General features: G+C 52.6%; 3 long non-coding RNA genes across 3 annotated transcripts; all 3 read left to right on the top strand.

Annotated features, from left to right (window-relative positions):
- Window positions 1-7,657: 7,657 nt before the first annotated feature.
- On the top strand, window positions 7,658-9,434 carry LOC311428701. The gene is made up of 5 exons (XR_014687825.1): window positions 7,658-7,751; window positions 7,932-7,979; window positions 8,437-8,484; window positions 8,873-8,938; window positions 9,292-9,434. It is a non-coding gene; the product is annotated as an uncharacterized lncRNA (long non-coding RNA).
- A 3,798-nt stretch (window positions 9,435-13,232) lies between these two features.
- On the top strand, window positions 13,233-15,009 carry LOC311428700. The gene is made up of 5 exons (XR_014687824.1): window positions 13,233-13,326; window positions 13,507-13,554; window positions 14,012-14,059; window positions 14,448-14,513; window positions 14,867-15,009. It is a non-coding gene; the product is annotated as an uncharacterized lncRNA (long non-coding RNA).
- A 3,771-nt stretch (window positions 15,010-18,780) lies between these two features.
- LOC311428703 lies at window positions 18,781-20,557 on the top strand. Its single transcript, XR_014687826.1, has 5 exons — window positions 18,781-18,874; window positions 19,055-19,102; window positions 19,560-19,607; window positions 19,996-20,061; window positions 20,415-20,557. It is a non-coding gene; the product is annotated as an uncharacterized lncRNA (long non-coding RNA).
- Window positions 20,558-27,957: the final 7,400 nt, after the last annotated feature.

The following is a 27,957-nucleotide window of genomic DNA, read 5'->3' as shown; positions in this document are numbered from 1 at the left end:
CTACCAGAAAACCGAGCATTATGACTACCAATATGTTAGTTGTAAATACTTCAATCAATGCTATTGTTATCTCAACCCTCGAGCCCCATGTTGGGCGCCAAAAAGGACTGTGGTGGTTTTACTCAGGTGGGCAGCCGAGCTCCACCACAACCGCTCTCTCACTCCCCCTCTCCTCAAAGAGGAAGGGGGAGAAAATACAACACAGAGAACTCGAGGTTTGAGATGAGAAAGGTTTAATTAAAGGGAAAGGGAATGGGGAGGAAAAACAGAAACAAAAGAAACAATCGGTCCACGCGGAAGCACAGAGAGAGAGAGAAAAAAATATTCTCTACTTCCCATCAACGAGCAGTGTTCGTCCACGTCCTGGGAAGCAGGGCCTCAAACACGTAGTGGTTGTTCAAGAGGAACAGCCCCCTCCCCCACGAGAGCCCCCCCTTGCTGAGTGTGACATTAGGTGTTATGGAATATCCTTTTGGTTGGTTTAGGTCAGCTGCCCCGTCAATGTCCCCTCCCCATCACTTGCCCACCCCCATCCTTCTGGCTCTTGGGGGCTTGGAAGGAGTCATGATGCTGTGCCAGCATTACACAGCAATAGACACAACACTGGAGTGATATCAGTGCTGTTCCAGCTACGAGTGCAGAGCACAGCATTGTGTGGGCTACTGCAGAGAGAAGGTGATTCCAGCTCAGACAGACACAACACATCTACCTCTTCTTCTTCTTCTTCTTCTTCTTCTTCTTCTTCTTCTTCTTCTTCTTCTTCTTCTTCTTCTTCATCATCATCTTCTTCTTCTTCTTCATCATCATCATCTTCTTCTTCTTCTTCTTCATCTTCTTCTTCATATTCTTCTTCTTCTTCTTGGTTTTCTTAGTCTTCTTCGTTTCTTCTTCTTCGTCTTCTTCTTCGTCTTCTTCGTTTTCTTAGTCTTCTTCTTCAACTTCTTCTTCTTCTTCATTTTCTTAGTCTTCTTGGTTTCTTCTACTTCTTCGTCGTCTTCTTCTTCTTCCTCTTCCTCTTCTAATTCCTCTTCCTCTTCCCCTTCCCCTTCTTCCTCTTCCTCTTCTTCTTCCTCTTCTTCTTCTTCTTCTTCTTCTTCATTTTCTTCTTCATTTTCTTAGTCTTCTTCGTTTCTTCTTCTTCTTTGTTTTCTTCTTCATTTACTTAGTCTTCTTCTTCTTCTTCTTCTTCTTCTTCTTCTTCTTCTTCTTCTTCTTCGTTTTCTTAGTCTTCTTAGTTTCTTCTACTTCTTCCTCTTCCTCTTCCTCTTCCTCTTCCTCTTCCTCTTCCTCTTCCTCTTCCTCTTCCTCTTCCTCTTCCCCTTCCCCTTCCCCTTCCCCTTCCCCTTCCCCTTCCCCTTCCCCTTCCCCTTCCTCTTCCTCTTCTTCCTCTTCTTCTTCTTCTTCATCTTCTTCTTCTCCTGGTAGCTTGGTTTGCTCAGCTACAGCAAGCCGCCATAGATTGCAGAAAGCACAGCCAAAAGCACAACAGACACCAGTAGAGTCAGATCATGCTCCATTTTATTGCCCAAATAGCCTAACTTTTATAGTGAACTTAACATGGGTGATAGTGTCTCACACAAGATTATTGGTCAAAAGCACTCAGACAAACAACTACAAGAAAACAACCCCACCTGCAAGAAAACAACCCCTTTGTGATTAGCAGTCACCTAGACCTTGTTCTTGAAGCCAGAGGCTGGTAACAATATTTTTCTGAATTCCTCAATTGGGCAATGTGGGAACATTGTCATGGGAACTTCTCATAGTTGCCCTGGTAGCTTGGTTTGCTCAGCTACAGCAAGGCATGGGATTTTTGCTGTTTCAAAAAATCCCTCAGGGAAGGGAAGGGAAGGGAAGGGAAGGGAAGGGAAGGGAAGGGAAGGGAAGGGAAGGGAAGGGAAGGGAAGGGAAGGGAAGGGAAGGGAAGGGAAGGGAAGGGAAGGGAAGGGAAGGGAAGGGAAGGGAAGGGAAGGGAAGGGAAGGGAAGGGAAGGGAAGGGAAGGGAAGGGAAGGGAAGGGAAGGGAAGGGAAGGGAAGGGAAGGGAAGGGAAGGGAAGGGAAGGGAAGGGAAGGGAAGGGAAGGGAAGGGAAGGGAAGGGAAGGGAAGGGAAGGGAAGGGAAGGGAAGGGAAGGGAAGGGAAGGGAAGGGAAGGGAAGGGAAGGGAAGGGAAGGGATGTTATCAGAGTTTTGGTGACATGAGGTGAAGTAGGTTATGTTAGTTGAGGTGAAGTGGGTAGAACTGCACTGAGGTGAGGTAATGTTAGTTGAGGTGATGTGGGTTGAACTGTGGTGATGTGTGCTGAGGTCAGATGAAGTGACATGAGATTAGTTAAAGTGAGGTGATGTGAGGTGAGATAAGGTGAGGTGATGTAAAATGATGTGGGTTGAACTGCTGTGAGGTGAGTTTAGGTGAGGGGAGGTATTAGGCAAGGTGAGATGAGGTGACATGAGGTGAGGTGAGGTGAGATGAAATAGTATGAGCTGTGAAGTGAGGTAAGGTAAACTGAAATGAGATGAGATGAGATGAGATGAGATGAGATGAGATGAGATGAGATGAGATGAGATGAGATGAGATGAGATGAGATTGAGATGAGATGAGATGAGATGAGATGAGATGAGATGAGATGAGATGAGATGAGATGAGATGAGATGAGATGAGATGAGATGAGATGAGATGAGATGTGTTAAGTGGAGAGGAGAGGCACAAAGATGTGGGGAGGGAATAGGAGTGGATGTGAAGTGTGTTGATCTGTGTTGAGGTGACATCAGGTGTTGCCAGGTGATAGGTAATGAGATGAGGTGAGGTTAGGTGAGGAGAAGTGAGGTAAGGTAAGGTGATGTGAGGTGAGATTAGAAGAGGTGAGTGACATGAGTTTAACTGAGGGGAGTTGAGGTGAGGAGAATTGGGTTAAACTGCAGTTAGGTTAGGTTGAGGTGAGATGAGGTGACATCAGATAAGGTGAGGTGAGTTGAGCTGAGGTGAGGTTATGTGAAGTGCGGTGATTAGAGGTGAGGTAATATTAGGTAAGGTGAGATGAGTAGAAGTTAGGTAATGTGAGATGAGTTAGAAAGAGGTAAGTTGAGATGAGCTGAACTTATATGAGGTGACGTGATTACAGGTGAGGTGATGTTAGGTAAGGTGAGATGAGGTGAGGTAACCTGAGGCGAACTAAGGAGATGAAAAGAGATGAGATGACATGAGCTGAGAGGAGGTGAAGTGAGATGAGATGATGTGAAACTAGATGAGGCGAGTGGAGGTGAGAAGAGATGAAATGAGACAGGCTGTGGTGAGGTGAGGAGAAGTGAGATGAGGTGAGGTTAGGTGTATTGAGATGAGATGAGGAGATGTGAGTTGAGGTGAGATGAGATGAGATAATTTGTGGTGAGATGATGTGAACTGAGGTGTGGTGTGATGAGGTGAGCTGAGCTAAGGTGAGACGAGTAAAGATGGTGAGGTGAGCATTCTGGTGAGGTGAGGACAGATGAAATAAGGCGCTCACCTCACCACATATCATTTCATCTCACCTCAGCACACTTCATCTTACATAACCTCTTCACCTCACCTTACCTCATTTTGCCTCATCTCATGTCACCTCAAATTACCTCACCTTACCTCACCTAACCTCATCTCAAGTCACCTAACATCATCTCATCTCACCTTAACTAACATCACTTCACCTTACCTTAACAAACATCAACTCACCTTATCTCACCTAAGCTGAACACACTTCAACTCACCTCACTTCACCTCAGCTCAGCTTAGCTCAGCTCACCACACCACACCACACATAACATTACCTAATCTCAACAATTCTCACCTCACTTCAGCTTGCTTTACCTCACCTCACCTCACCTCACCTCACCTCACCTCATCTCACTTCACCTCATCTCCTCTCTTCTCCAGTAATCGCCAAATCTGACTTCTACATAGGGTCTCAGAATTAGATTTCTTCCCTGTTTGGAAGGACCCTCCATATCACTTTGGGGGAACTAGTGCTAGAATTAATTAATTATGGAAGTCATATGGAATTCACTGGTTTGGGGAAACAAAATCCGAGTTGGATATTAGAAGGATCAAGAGAAATGGGAAGCTAATACACTGTGACTTTGCTCCCTGTGGAGGATGACATGACCTCCCAGTAGTAAAAGATACACACTTTGAGCCCAAGGCATCACCCTGAGAAGTCACGGATGGATTATCCACTTCCAACCTGGAAAGTTTGGTGAAAGGCTTTTCTTTGCTGCGTGGATTATTGTTTGCATTGTTACCTGTTCTTGTTCTTTACACGGGAAAAAATGGTGCAGGAGAAGTATATATTCACACACTGTGGATGTAAAATCCTGTCTCATTTAATTGAGAGTTTGGCTAACATAAGTGGGTAAACCTGCTTTGTATAATTTTGTATACTGTAACAGTGAAGGATGTTTTTGGAGGCCTACCTCCTTGTCCTCCTTGGAAGGAGAAAAGGAAATGAATCTCCAAACCCTGAATGGGACTTAATACAAGGACTTAAGTGAGATGGAACTATCGTAACCAAGGGGCATGCACAGCTCTTCCTTCATCAGCTGGTGAGGGAATTAAGATGGCCTTAATACCAAAGTATGGAATCTGACCTGAAATGCAACAGTTCTGAATGAATATGGAATATATAATGGCAGCATTATAGCTGTGAAAAGTGGAATTGAGGCACATCTCTGTTTGGAATATCCTTGGAGTTTAAATGGTGAATTTACTGAAAACTCAAGACCCCTTTCAATGTGAGTATAGTAATAAATGGGATATCAAATGGCATATTCGAATTCCTGATGCACATGCTGGCCACAAAGTCTGAAGGGGAAACAGATCTCATGAATGGGCTTGGTCACTTAAAAAGCTCTGGATAAAACAGAAAATAAACCCATTAAAATACACATGACTGACATCACCAGATAGTCCCCTATTCAATTGTACCAAAATTATTATTACTTGTACCCATGGCCCTGGGGACCCCCTGGAGACATGGCTTTTTTTTGGAACTAAATCCAAGAGCTGTGTACATGTGGGTGATACCCCTCCAAGAGATTCAAAACTCAGGTCTGTCAGTGTACAGAACCCACAGATGACTTCACTAATGTGAGTGTATGCAGAACACTTATCACTCATGCTCTGGAAAAGGGGTTTCCTTTAGGAAGTAATTTAAAGGTCCTGTCATTCTTTTGTCCAATAAAAATTTCAGATTCATTACCCTGTGTTTCAATGACCCAATAGGCTCACTAGGACAAGATATTATTTATTTTAGAATGGTGCAAGTCTGAGTACCAGGTGTTTTCCCACAGAGCTGATACAACAAAGGATTTTCCATTCAACTCTGTATGCAATTCCTTATCAATATATTTACATGCTTGTACAATCCCCTAGCTGATTGCTTAAACAATTAATTCCCTGAACCCCTCCTCCCCTCCCCCAACCTCCCCGGAATCTCAACATAATGGTCTTCCTCATTAGCAATTCCTCAGCTACTAATCCTTTAAACATCTCCAAAGCCTGGATCATCCTGCCTATTCCTCAAAGTACATATTTTATCTCCTGGGTGCCAATATATTTGCCACCTGAGCATGCCGGGTGCTCATCCACCAATGCCTGGGCTCCCTGTAGCACTGGCAGCAGATAGAGCCTAAACAGGAGGACAGTAATACGGAGAATCAGAGGACCCTGGTACAGGAAGTCAGTTCACTGCACTCAATGTTCCTGTTGCTCCAAGCAGATATTAGATTTGCTAGATGTTAGATGAAGTTACTTCTTTTCAGTTACCTAACAATGAGTGGCAAACAGGTTGGAGCCTTCCAGCAGAGCGCAGAGGCACTCTGCCATGGGTCAGAGATGCCCATGGAGTGACACGGAGAAGGGAGCGTTGCGAAGACTGTGGCCTGCGCAGAAGAAATACTTTGGGAGCAGCAGCCTTTGCCTTCTCACCTGCTGGGACACTATGGCCTAGCTGTCAGGGGGAGAAGCGGTGAGTGGGATTGGAGCAGGAAATGTGGCGTGCCTCAGTGGTCACTTTTCAAAATGCACAAGAGGGAGAAGAGATCATTGTGCTGAACTGAAAATGGTCCTAGATTTCCTAAGCCTACGAGGGTGCTCTGTGTCCTCCTCCTCTCCTTCTAGTAGGGGATGTGGACAGCAACCCTCCCCAGACATGAAGGACCCAGGTTGCTACAGGCTGCGTGGAAGACTGCAGAGTTTTGCCCTGGACTGTTGCCCTCAAAAGACTGTCTGGATTGTTGCAGTTAAATTTAGCACTATCAATGTTAGGAAAAAAAAAAAAAAAAAAAAGCTTGAAAGGCTCTAATGCTGTGTAGTAGATTCTTTTCATGGGAAGATTGCAATACATGCAAATAGACTTGAACTGACATCATCCTGTGGTTTGGCGGCTTTCCTAAGGCAGGCAGGGGCAGGAGAAAGGAGGCCATGCCCGATGAGCAGACAAATCCCCAGGGCAGCGAAGGCAAGCAGGCGTCCAGGCCACTTGACCACCCCAGCTCCCCCACCTCATGGGGCCCTCACACCAGGTGCCAGCATCCCTGAATGGGCTCCTTGTCTCATCAGCCCCAGGCAAACAGGGCTTATCAGAGATGCTTCAGGGGCAAACATCTCTCCTGAGGCCAGGGGAGCTTTGTTCCCCTGCCATTAGCTTCGAGCGGCTGCCCAGGAACAAGAGCCTGCTTCATCGGGTCCCCTCTGAATGGCCACATCCTGCCTGGGGACAGCAGTGACCTGTGCCTGGGGTGAGGGCACTGAAGGGACACTCCCCGGGGACAAGGGTCTTTGAGGACCATTGGCTGATTCCCAGCCGGGGCTGGGGTCGGGGCCTTGCTGGGGCTGGAGGCACTGTCACCCGCTGTCCAGGGGCAGCTCTGCAAAGAAGGACCCAGGTGTCCACGCGGGAACCGTGGCCACAGGCAGCAGCAGCAGCTCTGGCAACATTCCTCTCTGGTCTCCACACTGGGGAGGGCAAGAGTGCCCGAAGAGGGGGACAAGTTTGGGGCCTGCAGAAAACCTTGCAAGGCTAACCTGCCATCTCCTGCTGCCCACCCGTCACCAGAACAACTCATTTCCAGTGCTGCCCAGTATCCCCGCTGACTGTACTCTTTTTCCCAGTTCCCCAAGAGTGCCCACTGATCATGCCTCTAAACCTCACCACCACCTTCCAGTGTCCCCAGTTCCCACAGTTCCTGCTAGCCCATGAACCGCACTGAGTCCAGTCTCCTCTTTCTCCAAAGGCCTGGAAAAGTGCCTAGGACAACGGTGCTTGGAGAGCCCCGCTTTCAGGCAAGATACTGGCACACGGGGAGCCCTGGGGGGTTGACTGGACAGGGAGAAATGAGGCAGAGGCAGGTGGGGGGCACAGGCAGACCGACCAGGAGAAGGTGAGGCACTGCCCCCCACCAACTCATGCCTGGATGGAGCTGCCTCATGGAGCTGCCCCACGCAGGAAGCTGGCCTGGTGCCGGGGAAGGTGGCTGGCTGAGTGCCAGGGGTGGGGGTCAGTCTGTGCCAGGGCTGGGCTCGTTGCCAGGGCTGGTGTCCCTGCCAAACCCAGCTTTGCCCCAGGGGCTCTTGGGGGAGACAGGAGGAGACCGGGCAGGAATAAATCTTGTCCCTCACCTTCTCCAGCTTCACTCAAGACTCACCAGACCGCAGAGGAAGATGAAGGTTGCTGTGCTCAGTGTGGCCCTGCTCCTCGCCATCCTGTGCCACCCGGCAGATGCGCAGGTGAGCCCCCCATCGTGGGCACAGGCTGAAGGCTGGAGGTGGGGATGGGCTGCAGGGGGCCCCTCTGGCCAGGCGTACTTTGCCCTCTTTGGACACTGGGGTCTCAACGCAATGTGGGTCCGTGCCTGGCTGCCCCGGTCTCTTTCATACCTTCTCTTGCTCCTTTCTCTCCTGCCACAGGTGGCTCTTCATCCTGCTGAATCATCTGTGGTGGCCTTGGACCAGGTGGTAAGTGCTCACGTGGCCCCTCAGGTCTCACTCTGGGCAATAGGACCCCAAAGAGGTGACCATCTCAGAGGATCTCTGGCCAGACTGGGCTGGGATTCCTCCCCCAGCTGACAGCTGTCAACTCTCTTGCAAAAGAAATCCGCAGTGGTGGGCATCAAACCTCCTTGCTTTGCTTCTCCCCTTGCCAAGCAAGGGGCTGGCAAAGACTCCAACTCCCTCCCTTTGGGTACCCCAATTCCCCACACTCTCCTTGTCCCCCACCCCCAACACTGGTGTCCTTGCATGGGCAGACATCCCAGAGAAGCCTTAGGAGCAGTGAGGTTATGGGGAGCACTCGCGCCGAGCCAAGGGGAGGGGTGGACAGCAAAACCCTGGGACTACCCAACCCCACCAGCCCAACACCATCCCATCACCACTGAGCTCCACTCACGACTGCCTCATGGCTCTTCTTCCCTAGGACGTGGCAGATGTTGATGTGACAGCAAGTGAAGATGTTGCTGTGCCAGTGAGTAGCGGGGTGACCCTGGGGCTGGCCAGGCCGGGGAAGCGCAGAGTTGTGCTCGCCTTTCTCATTCCTCATGGCACATGGGGACGTCCCTGTGACCTACCAGGTCTCTCATGGGCTGCCTCCTGCTGCAGGTGGACAATGTGCAGGAGAAGGGGCTCTGGGAGGCACCACGAGGTCTGGAGGCTTCAGGCCTTCCCTTGCCTTTCCCAAGGCACTTCAGTGTCTTGGGCAACCCCAGTGTGTCCCACTATACTTCATTGCCCCACAATACTCACTCAAGCATCCACACAATTTTCCTTGGAGGTCCCTTTCCCCAGAGCCCCCCTTGCCTTCCCCTGCCTCCCAGTACAACCCAGTTTGGCCCTAACACTCCCTTTCTCTCCAGCCTGCCTTGGACACGGGGGTAAAGGCCTTGCGCAAGAGAAGCCTGTCTGCAGCCCTCAGAGCCTAGGTGAGTAGGAGCCCCACAAAGGCTGCCAGGTGACCCTGGCAGAACCCGGAGTCCTTGGGGAATTGGGTGTCAGGGCCTGGGTCTGGGTCTGGGTGAAAGGGGCTGCCCATGACCTGCTCTGGAGGGACCTGGGAAATGCCATCCCCCAGTCTTTCCCTTGTGCTCCACAGTTGTGTACAGACCAGGAATGTCTCTGTAAGGGACAGGCAGGATTCTGGCTGCCATGCAGGCAGCCCAGGGACACCGCAGATATGGGAGAGATTCCCTTGGTCCTTTGAGAGAAACCCCACAGGGACAAAGCTTCTCTTGTCCCAGTGGACTCTGGGGGGCACATTTTGGGCTGTGTCTTTCAGGAGAAGAAGACATGATGTGAACCCCCCCTGTCCTCAGCCCCCCCCAGTGGCATGAGGAGATGATCAGCCCTGGACGCACCGACCTGATGTCATGGGAGCCCTGGACCTTTTTCCTCTAATGATCAATAAAGCCCTCCAGCAAAGCTCTGCTCTGTGTGTCTGTGTCTTTGGGGGGGTTCCAGGTCCACCCTCATCTGCTAGCACCCAGACACCTGGATCTTCTCTGGCAGCACCAGTGCTAAGCTTGAGGGAAGGACTGGAGGCCTGGTAGCCTGGGACCTCTCCTGAGTGGAGGATTTCCTTGAGCATCCACCTGGAAGAGAAAGAGATGAGGAGCAGCTGGTGCCACACCTTGGTGCACCCCTGTTTTGGAGGGACCAGTGCAAGCAGGCTGCTGCAGAGGCCTGTGGAGCACTGTGTGAACACCAGCCCCCATTTGGAGAGGGGTCAGGAGAGGAGTCCAGACAGACAGCCCGCATCCCTAGGTCCTCTTCCCCACTCTGTGATGGGCAGCGGTTTCTTCCACAGGGGCCCAGCACTCCTGGGTTCACAGGTGTTTTTGCAGCCCCGTGCTGAGTACCCCCATTGCACAGCCTGCTGTATGGAGCGGTGGCTGTTTAGCACCGGTAGGTACTGCTTGACAAAGCTGGTCTCCTTCTACGGCAATGTGACACGCTCAGTGGATGAGGGAAAGGCCCTGCGTATGGTCTACCTAGACTTCAGTAAGGCTTTTGACACCGTTTCCCCCACCATTGTCCTGGAGCAGTTGGCTGCTGAAGGCCCGGACAAGTGTCCGCTTCATTGGGTTAAAAGCTGGCTGAGTGGCCAGGCCCAAAGTCGTGTGGTGAATGGAGTTAAATCCAGCTGGATGTCGGTCACTAGTGGTGTCCCTCAGGGCTCAGTACCAGGACCAATTCTCTTCAATATCTTTCTCAAGGATTTGCACGAGGGGATCAAGCACACCCTCAGTAAGTTTCCAGACAACACCAAGTTAGGCACAAGTGTCGATCTGCTCGAGGGTAGGAGGGCTCTGCAGAGGGGTCTAGATAGGCTGGACTGATGGTCCGAGGCCTACTGTCTGAGGTACAGCAAGGCTAAGTGTCGGGTCCTGCACTTGGGGCACAGCAAGCCCATGCAACGCTGCAGGCAGGGGGAAGAGACGGTCTGGAAAGCTGCCTGGCGGAAAGGGTGCTGGGGGGTTGGTCGACAGCTGCCTGAATATGAGCCAGCGGTGTGGTCAGGTGGCCAAGAAGACCAACAGCATCCTGGCTTGTACCAGAAATAGCGTGGCCAGCAGCACTAGGGCAGTGATTGTCCCTCTGTACTCAGCTCCGGTGAGGCCGCACCTCAAATACTGTGCTCAGTTTCGGGCCCCTCACTACAAGAAGGACATTGACGTGCTGGAGCATGTCCAGAGAAGGGCAGCGAGGCTGGTGAAGGGTCCCGAGAACAAGTCTTATGAGGAGCAGCTGAGGGAGCTGGGGTTCTTCAGCCTGGAGAAAAGGAGGCTCGGGCAACTCCTGATAACACTCTGCAGTTAGCTTAAAGGAGGCTGTGGTGAGGTGGGAATAGGTCTGTACAAATCAGGCTATAGTGAGGTGGGGATTGGTGTCTTCTCCCAAGCAGCAAGTGAGAAGACAAGAGGAAATGGACTTAAGTTGCGCTAGGGGAGGTTTACTTTGGATATTAGGAAAACTTTCTTGACCGAAAGCGTTGGGAAGTATGGGAACAGGCTGCCCAGGGCAGTTGTTGAGTCACCGTTCCTGGAGTTCTTCAAAAACGTGTAGAACTAGAACTTATTAGTGTGGTTTAGTGGTGGACTTGTCAGTGCTGGGTTACAGCGTGGAGCAGATGTTCATAGAGGCCTTTTCCAACCTAAACGATTCTATGACTCTATGAATTTCAGTTACCTTAAGAGAGTGGCAAATCTGTTGGCGCCTTCCAGCAGAGCACAGAGGCACTCTGCCATGGGTCAGTGATGCCCATGGAGTGCTGGGATGTGAGTAACCCAGTACTTGTGGCTGCGCAGCAGCGTTTTGCCAGCAGTACCAGACACACACTCGGTGCTCAGAGCGAACCAGCCAGAGAAGACAATTAGGAAGAAAACCTTGCTGGTGGCTGTAACCCTGCAAGCTGAGGGGATGGGAGCGTTGCGAGGACTGTGGCCTGCGCAGAAGAAATACTTTGGGAGCAGCAGCCTTTGCCTTCTCACCTGCTGGGACACTATGGCCTAGCTGTCAGGGGGAGAAGAGGTGAGTGGGATTGGAGCAGGAAATCTGGCGTGCCTCAGTGGTCACTTTTCAAAATGCACAAGAGGGAGAAGAGATCATTGTGCTGAACTGAAAATGGTCCTAGATTTCCTAAGCCTACGAGGGTGCTCTGTGTCCTCCTCCTCTCCTTCTAGTAGGGGATGTGGACAGCAACCCTCCCCAGACATGAAGGACCCAGGTTGCTACAGGCTGCGTGGAAGACTGCAGAGTTTTGCCCTGGACTGTTGCCCTCAAAAGACTGTCTGGATTGTTGCAGTTAAATTTAGCACTATCAATGTTAGGAAAAAAAAAAATAAAAATAAAAAAAAAATAAAATAAAATAAAAAAGCTTGAAAGGCTCTAATGCTGTGTAGTAGATTCTTTTCATGGGAAGATTGCAATACATGCAAATAGACTTGAACTGACATCATCCTGTGGTTTGGCGGCTTTCCTAAGGCAGGCAGGGGCAGGAGAAAGGAGGCCATGCCCGATGAGCAGACAAATCCCCAGGGCAGCGAAGGCAAGCAGGCGTCCAGGCCACTTGACCACCCCAGCTCCCCCACCTCATGGGGCCCTCACACCAGGTGCCAGCATCCCTGAATGGGCTCCTTGTCTCATCAGCCCCGGGCAAACGGCTTATCAGAGATGCTTCAGGGGCAAACATCTCTCCTGAGGCCAGGGGAGCTTTGTTCCCCTGCCATTAGCTTCGAGCGGCTGCCCAGGAACAAGAGCCTGCTTCATCGGGTCCCCTCTGAATGGCCACATCCTGCCTGGGGACAGCAGTGACCTGTGCCTGGGGTGAGGGCACTGAAGGGACACTCCCCGGGGACAAGGGTCTTTGAGGACCATTGGCTGATTCCCAGCCGGGGCTGGGGTCGGGGCCTTGCTGGGGCTGGAGGCACTGTCACCCGCTGTCCAGGGGCAGCTCTGCAAAGAAGGACCCAGGTGTCCACGCGGGAACCGTGGCCACAGGCAGCAGCAGCAGCTCTGGCAACATTCCTCTCTGGTCTCCACACTGGGGAGGGCAAGAGTGCCCGAAGAGGGGGACAAGTTTGGGGCCTGCAGAAAACCTTGCAAGGCTAACCTGCCATCTCCTGCTGCCCACCCGTCACCAGAACAACTCATTTCCAGTGCTGCCCAGTATCCCCGCTGACTGTACTCTTTTTCCCAGTTCCCCAAGAGTGCCCACTGATCATGCCTCTAAACCTCACCACCACCTTCCAGTGTCCCCAGTTCCCACAGTTCCTGCTAGCCCATGAACCGCACTGAGTCCAGTCTCCTCTTTCTCCAAAGGCCTGGAAAAGTGCCTGGGACAACGGTGCTTGGAGAGCCCCGCTTTCAGGCAAGATACTGGCACACGGGGAGCCCTGGGGGGTTGACTGGACAGGGAGAAATGAGGCAGAGGCAGGTGGGGGGCACAGGCAGACCGACCAGGAGAAGGTGAGGCACTGCCCCCCACCAACTCATGCCTGGATGGAGCTGCCTCATGGAGCTGCCCCACGCAGGAAGCTGGCCTGGTGCCGGGGAAGGTGGCTGGCTGAGTGCCAGGGGTGGGGGTCAGTCTGTGCCAGGGCTGGGCTCGTTGCCAGGGCTGGTGTCCCTGCCAAACCCAGCTTTGCCCCAGGGGCTCTTGGGGGAGACGGGAGGAGACCGGGCAGGAATAAATCTTGTCCCTCACCTTCTCCAGCTTCACTCAAGACTCACCAGACCGCAGAGGAAGATGAAGGTTGCTGTGCTCAGTGTGGCCCTGCTCCTCGCCATCCTGTGCCACCCGGCAGATGCGCAGGTGAGCCCCCCATCGTGGGCACAGGCTGAAGGCTGGAGGTGGGGATGGGCTGCAGGGGGCCCCTCTGGCCAGGCGTACTTTGCCCTCTTTGGACACTGGGGTCTCAACGCAATGTGGGTCCGTGCCTGGCTGCCCCGGTCTCTTTCATACCTTCTCTTGCTCCTTTCTCTCCTGCCACAGGTGGCTCTTCATCCTGCTGAATCATCTGTGGTGGCCTTGGACCAGGTGGTAAGTGCTCACGTGGCCCCTCAGGTCTCACTCTGGGCAATAGGACCCCAAAGAGGTGACCATCTCAGAGGATCTCTGGCCAGACTGGGCTGGGATTCCTCCCCCAGCTGACAGCTGTCAACTCTCTTGCAAAAGAAATCCGCAGTGGTGGGCATCAAACCTCCTTGCTTTGCTTCTCCCCTTGCCAAGCAAGGGGCTGGCAAAGACTCCAACTCCCTCCCTTTGGGTACCCCAATTCCCCACACTCTCCTTGTCCCCCACCCCCAACACTGGTGTCCTTGCATGGGCAGACATCCCAGAGAAGCCTTAGGAGCAGTGAGGTTATGGGGAGCACTCGCGCCGAGCCAAGGGGAGGGGTGGACAGCAAAACCCTGGGACTACCCAACCCCACCAGCCCAACACCATCCCATCACCACTGAGCTCCACTCACGACTGCCTCATGGCTCTTCTTCCCTAGGACGTGGCAGATGTTGATGTGACAGCAAGTGAAGATGTTGCTGTGCCAGTGAGTAGCGGGGTGACCCTGGGGCTGGCCAGGCCGGGGAAGCGCAGAGTTGTGCTCGCCTTTCTCATTCCTCATGGCACATGGGGACGTCCCTGTGACCTACCAGGTCTCTCATGGGCTGCCTCCTGCTGCAGGTGGACAATGTGCAGGAGAAGGGGCTCTGGGAGGCACCACGAGGTCTGGAGGCTTCAGGCCTTCCCTTGCCTTTCCCAAGGCACTTCAGTGTCTTGGGCAACCCCAGTGTGTCCCACTATACTTCATTGCCCCACAATACTCACTCAAGCATCCACACAATTTTCCTTGGAGGTCCCTTTCCCCAGAGCCCCCCTTGCCTTCCCCTGCCTCCCAGTACAACCCAGTTTGGCCCTAACACTCCCTTTCTCTCCAGCCTGCCTTGGACACGGGGGTAAAGGCCTTGCGCAAGAGAAGCCTGTCTGCAGCCCTCAGAGCCTAGGTGAGTAGGAGCCCCACAAAGGCTGCCAGGTGACCCTGGCAGAACCCGGAGTCCTTGGGGAATTGGGTGTCAGGGCCTGGGTCCGGGTCTGGGTGAAAGGGGCTGCCCATGACCTGCTCTGGAGGGACCTGGGAAATGCCATCCCCCAGTCTTTCCCTTGTGCTCCACAGTTGTGTACAGACCAGGAATGTCTCTGTAAGGGACAGGCAGGATTCTGGCTGCCATGCAGGCAGCCCAGGGACACCGCAGATATGGGAGAGATTCCCTTGGTCCTTTGAGAGAAACCCCACAGGGACAAAGCTTCTCTTGTCCCAGTGGACTCTGGGGGGCACGTTTTGGGCTGTGTCTTTCAGGAGAAGAAGACATGATGTGAACCCCCCCTGTCCTCAGCCCCCCCCAGTGGCATGAGGAGATGATCAGCCCTGGACGCACCGACCTGATGTCATGGGAGCCCTGGACCTTTTTCCTCTAATGATCAATAAAGCCCTCCAGCAAAGCTCTGCTCTGTGTGTCTGTGTCTTTGGGGGGGTTCCAGGTCCACCCTCATCTGCTAGCACCCAGACACCTGGATCTTCTCTGGCAGCACCAGTGCTAAGCTTGAGGGAAGGACTGGAGGCCTGGTAGCCTGGGACCTCTCCTGAGTGGAGGATTTCCTTGAGCATCCACCTGGAAGAGAAAGAGATGAGGAGCAGCTGGTGCCACACCTTGGTGCACCCCTGTTTTGGAGGGACCAGTGCAAGCAGGCTGCTGCAGAGGCCTGTGGAGCACTGTGTGAACACCAGCCCCCATTTGGAGAGGGGTCAGGAGAGGAGTCCAGACCGACAGCCCGCATCCCTAGGTCCTCTTCCCCACTCTGTGATGGGCAGCGGTTTCTTCCACAGGGGCCCAGCACTCCTGGGTTCACAGGTGTTTTTGCAGCCCCGTGCTGAGTACCCCCATTGCACAGCCTGCTGTATGGAGCGGTGGCTGTTTAGCACCGGTAGGTACTGCTTGACAAAGCTGGTCTCCTTCTACGGCAATGTGACACGCTCAGTGGATGAGGGAAAGGCCCTGCGTATGGTCTACCTAGACTTCAGTAAGGCTTTTGACACCGTTTCCCCCACCATTGTCCTGGAGCAGTTGGCTGCTGAAGGCCCGGACAAGTGTCCGCTTCATTGGGTTAAAAGCTGGCTGAGTGGCCAGGCCCAAAGTCGTGTGGTGAATGGAGTTAAATCCAGCTGGATGTCGGTCACTAGTGGTGTCCCTCAGGGCTCAGTACCAGGACCAATTCTCTTCAATATCTTTCTCAAGGATTTGCACGAGGGGATCAAGCACACCCTCAGTAAGTTTCCAGACAACACCAAGTTAGGCACAAGTGTCGATCTGCTCGAGGGTAGGAGGGCTCTGCAGAGGGGTCTAGATAGGCTGGACTGATGGTCCGAGGCCTACTGTCTGAGGTACAGCAAGGCTAAGTGTCGGGTCCTGCACTTGGGGCACAGCAAGCCCATGCAACGCTGCAGGCAGGGGGAAGAGACGGTCTGGAAAGCTGCCTGGCGGAAAGGGTGCTGGGGGGTTGGTCGACAGCTGCCTGAATATGAGCCAGCGGTGTGGTCAGGTGGCCAAGAAGACCAACAGCATCCTGGCTTGTACCAGAAATAGCGTGGCCAGCAGCACTAGGGCAGTGATTGTCCCTCTGTACTCAGCTCCGGTGAGGCCGCACCTCAAATACTGTGCTCAGTTTCGGGCCCCTCACTACAAGAAGGACATTGACGTGCTGGAGCATGTCCAGAGAAGGGCAGCGAGGCTGGTGAAGGGTCCCGAGAACAAGTCTTATGAGGAGCGGCTGAGGGAGCTGGGGTTCTTCAGCCTGGAGAAAAGGAGGCTCGGGCAACTCCTGATAACACTCTGCAGTTAGCTTAAAGGAGGCTGTGGTGAGGTGGGAATAGGTCTGTACAAATCAGGCTATAGTGAGGTGGGGATTGGTGTCTTCTCCCAAGCAGCAAGTGAGAAGACAAGAGGAAATGGACTTAAGTTGCGCTAGGGGAGGTTTACTTTGGATATTAGGAAAACTTTCTTGACCGAAAGCGTTGGGAAGTATGGGAACAGGCTGCCCAGGGCAGTTGTTGAGTCACCGTTCCTGGAGTTCTTCAAAAACGTGTAGAACTAGAACTTATTAGTGTGGTTTAGTGGTGGACTTGTCAGTGCTGGGTTACAGCGTGGAGCAGATGTTCATAGAGGCCTTTTCCAACCTAAACGATTCTATGACTCTATGAATTTCAGTTACCTTAAGAGAGTGGCAAATCTGTTGGCGCCTTCCAGCAGAGCACAGAGGCACTCTGCCATGGGTCAGTGATGCCCATGGAGTGCTGGGATGTGAGTAACCCAGTACTTGTGGCTGCGCAGCAGCGTTTTGCCAGCAGTACCAGACACACACTCGGTGCTCAGAGCGAACCAGCCAGAGAAGACAATTAGGAAGAAAACCTTGCTGGTGGCTGTAACCCTGCAAGCTGAGGGGATGGGAGCGTTGCGAGGACTGTGGCCTGCGCAGAAGAAATACTTTGGGAGCAGCAGCCTTTGCCTTCTCACCTGCTGGGACACTATGGCCTAGCTGTCAGGGGGAGAAGAGGTGAGTGGGATTGGAGCAGGAAATCTGGCGTGCCTCAGTGGTCACTTTTCAAAATGCACAAGAGGGAGAAGAGATCATTGTGCTGAACTGAAAATGGTCCTAGATTTCCTAAGCCTACGAGGGTGCTCTGTGTCCTCCTCCTCTCCTTCTAGTAGGGGATGTGGACAGCAACCCTCCCCAGACATGAAGGACCCAGGTTGCTACAGGCTGCGTGGAAGACTGCAGAGTTTTGCCCTGGACTGTTGCCCTCAAAAGACTGTCTGGATTGTTGCAGTTAAATTTAGCACTATCAATGTTAGGAAAAAAAAAAAAAAAAAAGCTTGAAAGGCTCTAATGCTGTGTAGTAGATTCTTTTCATGGGAAGATTGCAATACATGCAAATAGACTTGAACTGACATCATCCTGTGGTTTGGCGGCTTTCCTAAGGCAGGCAGGGGCAGGAGAAAGGAGGCCATGCCCGATGAGCAGACAAATCCCCAGGGCAGCGAAGGCAAGCAGGCGTCCAGGCCACTTGACCACCCCAGCTCCCCCACCTCATGGGGCCCTCACACCAGGTGCCAGCATCCCTGAATGGGCTCCTTGTCTCATCAGCCCCGGGCAAACGGCTTATCAGAGATGCTTCAGGGGCAAACATCTCTCCTGAGGCCAGGGGAGCTTTGTTCCCCTGCCATTAGCTTCGAGCGGCTGCCCAGGAACAAGAGCCTGCTTCATCGGGTCCCCTCTGAATGGCCACATCCTGCCTGGGGACAGCAGTGACCTGTGCCTGGGGTGAGGGCACTGAAGGGACACTCCCCGGGGACAAGGGTCTTTGAGGACCATTGGCTGATTCCCAGCCGGGGCTGGGGTCGGGGCCTTGCTGGGGCTGGAGGCACTGTCACCCGCTGTCCAGGGGCAGCTCTGCAAAGAAGGACCCAGGTGTCCACGCGGGAACCGTGGCCACAGGCAGCAGCAGCAGCTCTGGCAACATTCCTCTCTGGTCTCCACACTGGGGAGGGCAAGAGTGCCCGAAGAGGGGGACAAGTTTGGGGCCTGCAGAAAACCTTGCAAGGCTAACCTGCCATCTCCTGCTGCCCACCCGTCACCAGAACAACTCATTTCCAGTGCTGCCCAGTATCCCCGCTGACTGTACTCTTTTTCCCAGTTCCCCAAGAGTGCCCACTGATCATGCCTCTAAACCTCACCACCACCTTCCAGTGTCCCCAGTTCCCACAGTTCCTGCTAGCCCATGAACCGCACTGAGTCCAGTCTCCTCTTTCTCCAAAGGCCTGGAAAAGTGCCTGGGACAACGGTGCTTGGAGAGCCCCGCTTTCAGGCAAGATACTGGCACACGGGGAGCCCTGGGGGGTTGACTGGACAGGGAGAAATGAGGCAGAGGCAGGTGGGGGGCACAGGCAGACCGACCAGGAGAAGGTGAGGCACTGCCCCCCACCAACTCATGCCTGGATGGAGCTGCCTCATGGAGCTGCCCCACGCAGGAAGCTGGCCTGGTGCCGGGGAAGGTGGCTGGCTGAGTGCCAGGGGTGGGGGTCAGTCTGTGCCAGGGCTGGGCTCGTTGCCAGGGCTGGTGTCCCTGCCAAACCCAGCTTTGCCCCAGGGGCTCTTGGGGGAGACGGGAGGAGACCGGGCAGGAATAAATCTTGTCCCTCACCTTCTCCAGCTTCACTCAAGACTCACCAGACCGCAGAGGAAGATGAAGGTTGCTGTGCTCAGTGTGGCCCTGCTCCTCGCCATCCTGTGCCACCCGGCAGATGCGCAGGTGAGCCCCCCATCGTGGGCACAGGCTGAAGGCTGGAGGTGGGGATGGGCTGCAGGGGGCCCCTCTGGCCAGGCGTACTTTGCCCTCTTTGGACACTGGGGTCTCAACGCAATGTGGGTCCGTGCCTGGCTGCCCCGGTCTCTTTCATACCTTCTCTTGCTCCTTTCTCTCCTGCCACAGGTGGCTCTTCATCCTGCTGAATCATCTGTGGTGGCCTTGGACCAGGTGGTAAGTGCTCACGTGGCCCCTCAGGTCTCACTCTGGGCAATAGGACCCCAAAGAGGTGACCATCTCAGAGGATCTCTGGCCAGACTGGGCTGGGATTCCTCCCCCAGCTGACAGCTGTCAACTCTCTTGCAAAAGAAATCCGCAGTGGTGGGCATCAAACCTCCTTGCTTTGCTTCTCCCCTTGCCAAGCAAGGGGCTGGCAAAGACTCCAACTCCCTCCCTTTGGGTACCCCAATTCCCCACACTCTCCTTGTCCCCCACCCCCAACACTGGTGTCCTTGCATGGGCAGACATCCCAGAGAAGCCTTAGGAGCAGTGAGGTTATGGGGAGCACTCGCGCCGAGCCAAGGGGAGGGGTGGACAGCAAAACCCTGGGACTACCCAACCCCACCAGCCCAACACCATCCCATCACCACTGAGCTCCACTCACGACTGCCTCATGGCTCTTCTTCCCTAGGACGTGGCAGATGTTGATGTGACAGCAAGTGAAGATGTTGCTGTGCCAGTGAGTAGCGGGGTGACCCTGGGGCTGGCCAGGCCGGGGAAGCGCAGAGTTGTGCTCGCCTTTCTCATTCCTCATGGCACATGGGGACGTCCCTGTGACCTACCAGGTCTCTCATGGGCTGCCTCCTGCTGCAGGTGGACAATGTGCAGGAGAAGGGGCTCTGGGAGGCACCACGAGGTCTGGAGGCTTCAGGCCTTCCCTTGCCTTTCCCAAGGCACTTCAGTGTCTTGGGCAACCCCAGTGTGTCCCACTATACTTCATTGCCCCACAATACTCACTCAAGCATCCACACAATTTTCCTTGGAGGTCCCTTTCCCCAGAGCCCCCCTTGCCTTCCCCTGCCTCCCAGTACAACCCAGTTTGGCCCTAACACTCCCTTTCTCTCCAGCCTGCCTTGGACACGGGGGTAAAGGCCTTGCGCAAGAGAAGCCTGTCTGCAGCCCTCAGAGCCTAGGTGAGTAGGAGCCCCACAAAGGCTGCCAGGTGACCCTGGCAGAACCCGGAGTCCTTGGGGAATTGGGTGTCAGGGCCTGGGTCCGGGTCTGGGTGAAAGGGGCTGCCCATGACCTGCTCTGGAGGGACCTGGGAAATGCCATCCCCCAGTCTTTCCCTTGTGCTCCACAGTTGTGTACAGACCAGGAATGTCTCTGTAAGGGACAGGCAGGATTCTGGCTGCCATGCAGGCAGCCCAGGGACACCGCAGATATGGGAGAGATTCCCTTGGTCCTTTGAGAGAAACCCCACAGGGACAAAGCTTCTCTTGTCCCAGTGGACTCTGGGGGGCACGTTTTGGGCTGTGTCTTTCAGGAGAAGAAGACATGATGTGAACCCCCCCTGTCCTCAGCCCCCCCCAGTGGCATGAGGAGATGATCAGCCCTGGACGCACCGACCTGATGTCATGGGAGCCCTGGACCTTTTTCCTCTAATGATCAATAAAGCCCTCCAGCAAAGCTCTGCTCTGTGTGTCTGTGTCTTTGGGGGGGTTCCAGGTCCACCCTCATCTGCTAGCACCCAGACACCTGGATCTTCTCTGGCAGCACCAGTGCTAAGCTTGAGGGAAGGACTGGAGGCCTGGTAGCCTGGGACCTCTCCTGAGTGGAGGATTTCCTTGAGCATCCACCTGGAAGAGAAAGAGATGAGGAGCAGCTGGTGCCACACCTTGGTGCACCCCTGTTTTGGAGGGACCAGTGCAAGCAGGCTGCTGCAGAGGCCTGTGGAGCACTGTGTGAACACCAGCCCCCATTTGGAGAGGGGTCAGGAGAGGAGTCCAGACCGACAGCCCGCATCCCTAGGTCCTCTTCCCCACTCTGTGATGGGCAGCGGTTTCTTCCACAGGGGCCCAGCACTCCTGGGTTCACAGGTGTTTTTGCAGCCCCGTGCTGAGTACCCCCATTGCACAGCCTGCTGTATGGAGCGGTGGCTGTTTAGCACCGGTAGGTACTGCTTGACAAAGCTGGTCTCCTTCTACGGCAATGTGACACGCTCAGTGGATGAGGGAAAGGCCCTGCGTATGGTCTACCTAGACTTCAGTAAGGCTTTTGACACCGTTTCCCCCACCATTGTCCTGGAGCAGTTGGCTGCTGAAGGCCCGGACAAGTGTCCGCTTCATTGGGTTAAAAGCTGGCTGAGTGGCCAGGCCCAAAGTCGTGTGGTGAATGGAGTTAAATCCAGCTGGATGTCGGTCACTAGTGGTGTCCCTCAGGGCTCAGTACCAGGACCAATTCTCTTCAATATCTTTCTCAAGGATTTGCACGAGGGGATCAAGCACACCCTCAGTAAGTTTCCAGACAACACCAAGTTAGGCACAAGTGTCGATCTGCTCGAGGGTAGGAGGGCTCTGCAGAGGGGTCTAGATAGGCTGGACTGATGGTCCGAGGCCTACTGTCTGAGGTACAGCAAGGCTAAGTGTCGGGTCCTGCACTTGGGGCACAGCAAGCCCATGCAACGCTGCAGGCAGGGGGAAGAGACGGTCTGGAAAGCTGCCTGGCGGAAAGGGTGCTGGGGGGTTGGTCGACAGCTGCCTGAATATGAGCCAGCGGTGTGGTCAGGTGGCCAAGAAGACCAACAGCATCCTGGCTTGTACCAGAAATAGCGTGGCCAGCAGCACTAGGGCAGTGATTGTCCCTCTGTACTCAGCTCCGGTGAGGCCGCACCTCAAATACTGTGCTCAGTTTCGGGCCCCTCACTACAAGAAGGACATTGACGTGCTGGAGCATGTCCAGAGAAGGGCAGCGAGGCTGGTGAAGGGTCCCGAGAACAAGTCTTATGAGGAGCGGCTGAGGGAGCTGGGGTTCTTCAGCCTGGAGAAAAGGAGGCTCGGGCAACTCCTGATAACACTCTGCAGTTAGCTTAAAGGAGGCTGTGGTGAGGTGGGAATAGGTCTGTACAAATCAGGCTATAGTGAGGTGGGGATTGGTGTCTTCTCCCAAGCAGCAAGTGAGAAGACAAGAGGAAATGGACTTAAGTTGCGCTAGGGGAGGTTTACTTTGGATATTAGGAAAACTTTCTTGACCGAAAGCGTTGGGAAGTATGGGAACAGGCTGCCCAGGGCAGTTGTTGAGTCACCGTTCCTGGAGTTCTTCAAAAACGTGTAGAACTAGAACTTATTAGTGTGGTTTAGTGGTGGACTTGTCAGTGCTGGGTTACAGCGTGGAGCAGATGTTCATAGAGGCCTTTTCCAACCTAAACGATTCTATGACTCTATGAATTTCAGTTACCTTAAGAGAGTGGCAAATCTGTTGGCGCCTTCCAGCAGAGCACAGAGGCACTCTGCCATGGGTCAGTGATGCCCATGGAGTGCTGGGATGTGAGTAACCCAGTACTTGTGGCTGCGCAGCAGCGTTTTGCCAGCAGTACCAGACACACACTCGGTGCTCAGAGCGAACCAGCCAGAGAAGACAATTAGGAAGAAAACCTTGCTGGTGGCTGTAACCCTGCAAGCTGAGGGGATGGGAGCGTTGCGAGGACTGTGGCCTGCGCAGAAGAAATACTTTGGGAGCAGCAGCCTTTGCCTTCTCACCTGCTGGGACACTATGGCCTAGCTGTCAGGGGGAGAAGAGGTGAGTGGGATTGGAGCAGGAAATCTGGCGTGCCTCAGTGGTCACTTTTCAAAATGCACAAGAGGGAGAAGAGATCATTGTGCTGAACTGAAAATGGTCCTAGATTTCCTAAGCCTACGAGGGTGCTCTGTGTCCTCCTCCTCTCCTTCTAGTAGGGGATGTGGACAGCAACCCTCCCCAGACATGAAGGACCCAGGTTGCTACAGGCTGCGTGGAAGACTGCAGAGTTTTGCCCTGGACTGTTGCCCTCAAAAGACTGTCTGGATTGTTGCAGTTAAATTTAGCACTATCAATGTTAGGAAAAAAAAAAAATAAAAATAAAAAAAAAATAAAATAAAATAAAAAAGCTTGAAAGGCTCTAATGCTGTGTAGTAGATTCTTTTCATGGGAAGATTGCAATACATGCAAATAGACTTGAACTGACATCATCCTGTGGTTTGGCGGCTTTCCTAAGGCAGGCAGGGGCAGGAGAAAGGAGGCCATGCCCGATGAGCAGACAAATCCCCAGGGCAGCGAAGGCAAGCAGGCGTCCAGGCCACTTGACCACCCCAGCTCCCCCACCTCATGGGGCCCTCACACCAGGTGCCAGCATCCCTGAATGGGCTCCTTGTCTCATCAGCCCCGGGCAAACAGGGCTTATCAGAGATGCTTCAGGGGCAAACATCTGCTAGCACCCAGACACCTGGATCTTCTCTGGCAGCACCAGTGCTAAGCTTGAGGGAAGGACTGGAGGCCTGGTAGCCTGGGACCTCTCCTGAGTGGAGGATTTCCTTGAGCATCCACCTGGAAGAGAAAGAGATGAGGAGCAGCTGGTGCCACACCTTGGTGCACCCCTGTTTTGGAGGGACCAGTGCAAGCAGGCTGCTGCAGAGGCCTGTGGAGCACTGTGTGAACACCAGCCCCCATTTGGAGAGGGGTCAGGAGAGGAGTCCAGACAGACAGCCCGCATCCCTAGGTCCTCTTCCCCACTCTGTGATGGGCAGCGGTTTCTTCCACAGGGGCCCAGCACTCCTGGGTTCACAGGTGTTTTTGCAGCCCCGTGCTGAGTACCCCCATTGCACAGCCTGCTGTATGGAGCGGTGGCTGTTTAGCACTGGTAGGTTACTAAGCACCAACATGCTTCTGTCTCACTCTCCTCCTCAGGACAGGGAAAATCCAGGAAAAAAAAAAAAAAAAGAAATGGAACAACAACAACACAAAACATACCTAAGCAACCAACCAACCAAGAACAACAATAACATTAATAACATCAACATCAAAAACATCTCATGAGTTATTAAAAGGACAGGGAAATTGCCAACTCACCTGCTTCCCATCCTCCAGTACAGTGTGCCTCTCAAGGGATGCAGGCAGTCCTTCATGAACTGATCCTAGAAGGACCTCCCACAGACTGCAGTTCTTCAAGAACTGCTCAATATTTGTCTGTAATACAGGGTGAAATCCTTCAGGACCGGGTGGCTCCAGCACGCCTCCTCCACATTTGGCAGCTCCCACCAGATCACCTGCTCCACCATGGACTCCTCTTCATGGAAGTCAGGTCCTGCCAGGGGCCTGCTCCTGTGTGGACAGCCATGGGCTGCAGCCTCCTTCAGGCCAGATTGACCTGCCTTGGGAATAGGCTGCCCAGGGAATTGGTTGAGTCACTATCCCTTCTTTAAAAAACATTTAAAGTTTAGTGATATGGTTTAGTGGAGGACTTGTTAGTGTTAGGTCAGAGGTTGGACTAGATGATCGTGGAGGTCTCTTCCAACCTAGATGATTCTGTGATTCTATGATTCAGGCCAGCTCCACCTGCTTCAGTATGAGCTCCTCCAGGGGCTGCAGGGTGGAGATGTACTCCAACATGGTACCCAGTGGTCTGCAGGGACACTGCCTGCTTCACCCTGGTCCTCTCCATGGGTGTAAGAGACTGAAAAGCTACAAAAGAATGATGTCTCAAACACTTGGCAGAAAATGAGTGCTATCACGCTAATGAGATAAGATATGGTCAGAAAAGAGGATCCTGAAGAGAGGGGACAGCACTTTTCTGAAGCCTACCTCCTTACCTAAGGGCAAATAAAATTTACTTCAGGGCCTTGGGACACCTGGTTAAGGGATTGGCAGAACAGATGGTGTTTTCCTCTATCCCTCCATCTGCAGACAATAACAAGGCAAAGAACAGGAAGACCCAGCAAAACAATACCTGTCACAGAGCCTGGTGTCAATAGAAGAACTTTTTTTTGATCACAGGTCATTTTACAAGACACCAGGCCTGCTGGCAGTGGAGGGGTTCACTTGTCTCTAAGAGGGATCTTTGATTTCTTTCAGGAGTTGGCAGAACACAGTGATAGGGCTTTAAACTAGATTTGAAGAGGGGAAAGGAGTAAAACCAGGCTTGACAGAGACAAGCCTGGGGGTGGTATGACAAAGGTTATAGGACAGTGGGCTAACAAGGTTGATTGGTCTGCCATCCATGTTGAGTTAGGGGATGGAGAGCCATGCAGCAGCAAAGGCACAACGGACATGGACAAGTTAGAAACCACAGAAGTGGCCAGGAATGGTCATGCATGAATTAGAGCTTTTCCCTAATTCCATAAAAAGGTAGGGGTAGGGCTTCCCCCAGGGGAAGCTGGGAAAAGAGAGATGGGAGATATGGGGTAGTGAAAAAGAGCTTGACTAGCCCTAGTGCATTTACACTAATGTGCAGTCAGGCTGTAGTACATCTACGCTATCGTCCAAATAGGCCTGAAGTGCATCTACACTAGAGGCCAGTCAGTCTTACCTCTGTACCTGGCAAGATCATGGAGCAGATCCTCCTGGAAAATATGCTGAGGCATGTGGAAAATAAGGAGGCAACTGGCAACAGCCAACATGGCTTCACTGTTATAAATGGCTCAGTCTTCAAAATAGGATTATAATCAAAGTTTACAATTTATTAAAGGAATAGAGGTAAGCAAACAGCGCTGGGTGCGTCGGGAGTCTCCGCTCCGCCAGGACGCACACCAGTTACATCAAGTAGCTGATTTTTATGCTCCTAGACTAATACATGTTCATTACTACTTCTAAAAAAAACTGGGTTATTATAATTAGCTTCCAGGATCCAGTCCCTCCTACTGGAGCATGCACATCAGTCTCCAGTGGTCCCCCTGGTGGTCTCTGGGGGTCTTTCATGCTGAAGGCTCGTAGTCTTCCTCTCAGTTTTTTTTTCTTGTCCTTCCCCTTTGTACTCCTTGGCAGCATGTCAAAAGCTTACACAGCATCCCCTGCAAGTTTTGTCTCCTAGCCGTCCTTCAGATTCTTTTTTCTTCTCCTTAATCTCCTGGCCACCTGGCCAGATATCAGGGGCTTGCATAATGTTCCATTGAGAAGCCATAACAGTTACTAGTTGTTAGCAGTTGTTCTGAAACTCCCAGACATCAGAGACTTCAAAGAAAGAACATACAAATACAAATAGCTCTCTATTGACACTTCACGAATTGTTAAAACATTCCTCACAGGCCATTCACAGGGACACTCCAGTCACATCTATAGCAGTACTAAATCATCCACAAAGGCGGCAAAAAGGCTGTAACTGTTAGGAATAAGAGTTCAGAATAACAAAAGCAAATAGGCTCATGGATTTGAGGAATATTTCTGAAGATTTCATAAATTGACTATAATGAGGGGGAGACTGGGACACTGGGAGGAAAGGGAAGAAACCAAAGTCAAGGTACAAGAACTATATACATTAACCATTCTGTTTTTCTTAGACTTGTGGTTATACAGGGGTATGTAAGACAGAAGGTCACATTCATCATACCATGCGGCCCTAGCACTGTTCCATACTGACACGAATCAGATGAACTTATATCACATTCACGAAGGGCAAATTGTGCCTGGTGGCCTTCTACAAGGGACTTACAGCACTCATGGATAGGGGAAGAACAACTGACATCTACTCCATAGACTGTCTCACCTACCAGGTACCTCCCAGAAAGCAATCCCAGCCATGGCCACACCACCAGTTGGCATGCACTTGCTAAAGCACTTGCCAAAAGTCTGTGGCAACCTGTACCAAATGCCTCCCCAAAGATGTGGCTGTTCAGGTCTCTGTCTGCAGGGAGTGCATGAGCCTGTCGTTTCCAATGGAGGTTTACAGAGATACTGCCTGAGCGAGTTGCGAGGAGGTGGAATGTGGGTGGAACATGGGGGAGGCCTTCTGCAGCATGAGCTGCTTGGCAGGCAGAGTACCTGAGTGATTGTGCAGGGCACTCCCTGCAACCCGTACTCCTGGGTGGGCTGAGAAGAGGCCTCCTGAGGACAACAGTTCCTTGTAGCCCTGTGGATGCTGGCTGTGAGGTCACTTCTGTCCCAGCACCTGGAATTTTTCTGGTCAGGGCAGCAAGCAAATCCCCTCCTTCCCTACCTCGCCTTCCCAGGTGCCCTTATACAATAGGTATGAAGACTGGGAACTTGAAGGTCACAGATTATCAAGGGATGTCTCTAGATCAGCTAACCTGATCCTTATGGGTGACTTCAACTTCACAGACATTAACTGGGAATACCAACTGTCAATACAAACAGTATTCCTAATGAATTCCTAACAGAAATAACTAATGCACACTGAAGCTAACTTCTTGGTACAGGCACGAAGGGGAAAGGTGCCTCCAGGATTTGTTGTTTGTAAACAGAGAAGGTAAAGTGGCAATTTGTGGCTGTCTTGGCCAAAGTGACCATGAAGTAGTTGAGTTTAAAATCTTTGGTGACAGGAGAAAAACTCCACTCAAAATGTCATCCTTGGATATGAGAAGAACAGATGTCAGGCTATTAACCACTTCATAAGGTCCCTTGGGAATCTGTTTCTGAAGGTGTCAGAGTCCGTCAGTGCTGGTCACTTTTTAAGAGCCATCTCTTAAGAGCACAGGACCAGGTGATTCCAAAGTGTTAGATGTTAAACAAGAAGGACAGAATGCTGGCTTGGCTGAGCAGGAATCTTCTTCTATAACTTAGGCGGAAAAGGAAAGTCTATGGACACTGGAGGCAAGTTCAAGTGACAAGGGAGGACAACAGAAATGCTGTGTGCCTGGAAGGAGAAAAGTGCGGCCAAAACTCGGAGTTGAAGCTGGCCAGTACTGTCGGAGGCAACAAAAAGGGCTTTTTAAAGTATGTCAACACCAAAAAAGGGACTACAAGTAACAGTAGTCTATTATTCACCTCACAAATAGGGTCACAGACAAAGCAGACGTTTAATGTCTTCTTTGCCTCTGTTTTCAACACCGACCACGGGCCTTGGGACACCTGGAGCCCTGTGTTGAAATCCATTACTCCTTGTC

This window comes from Aythya ferina (genome assembly GCF_964211825.1).
Source record: "Aythya ferina genome assembly, contig: HAP1_SCAFFOLD_117, whole genome shotgun sequence".
Classification (NCBI taxonomy): Eukaryota; Metazoa; Chordata; class Aves; order Anseriformes; family Anatidae; genus Aythya; species Aythya ferina.
The sequence above is the reverse complement of the archived record's forward strand: the minus strand, read 5'-3'. Positions and strand labels throughout refer to the sequence as shown.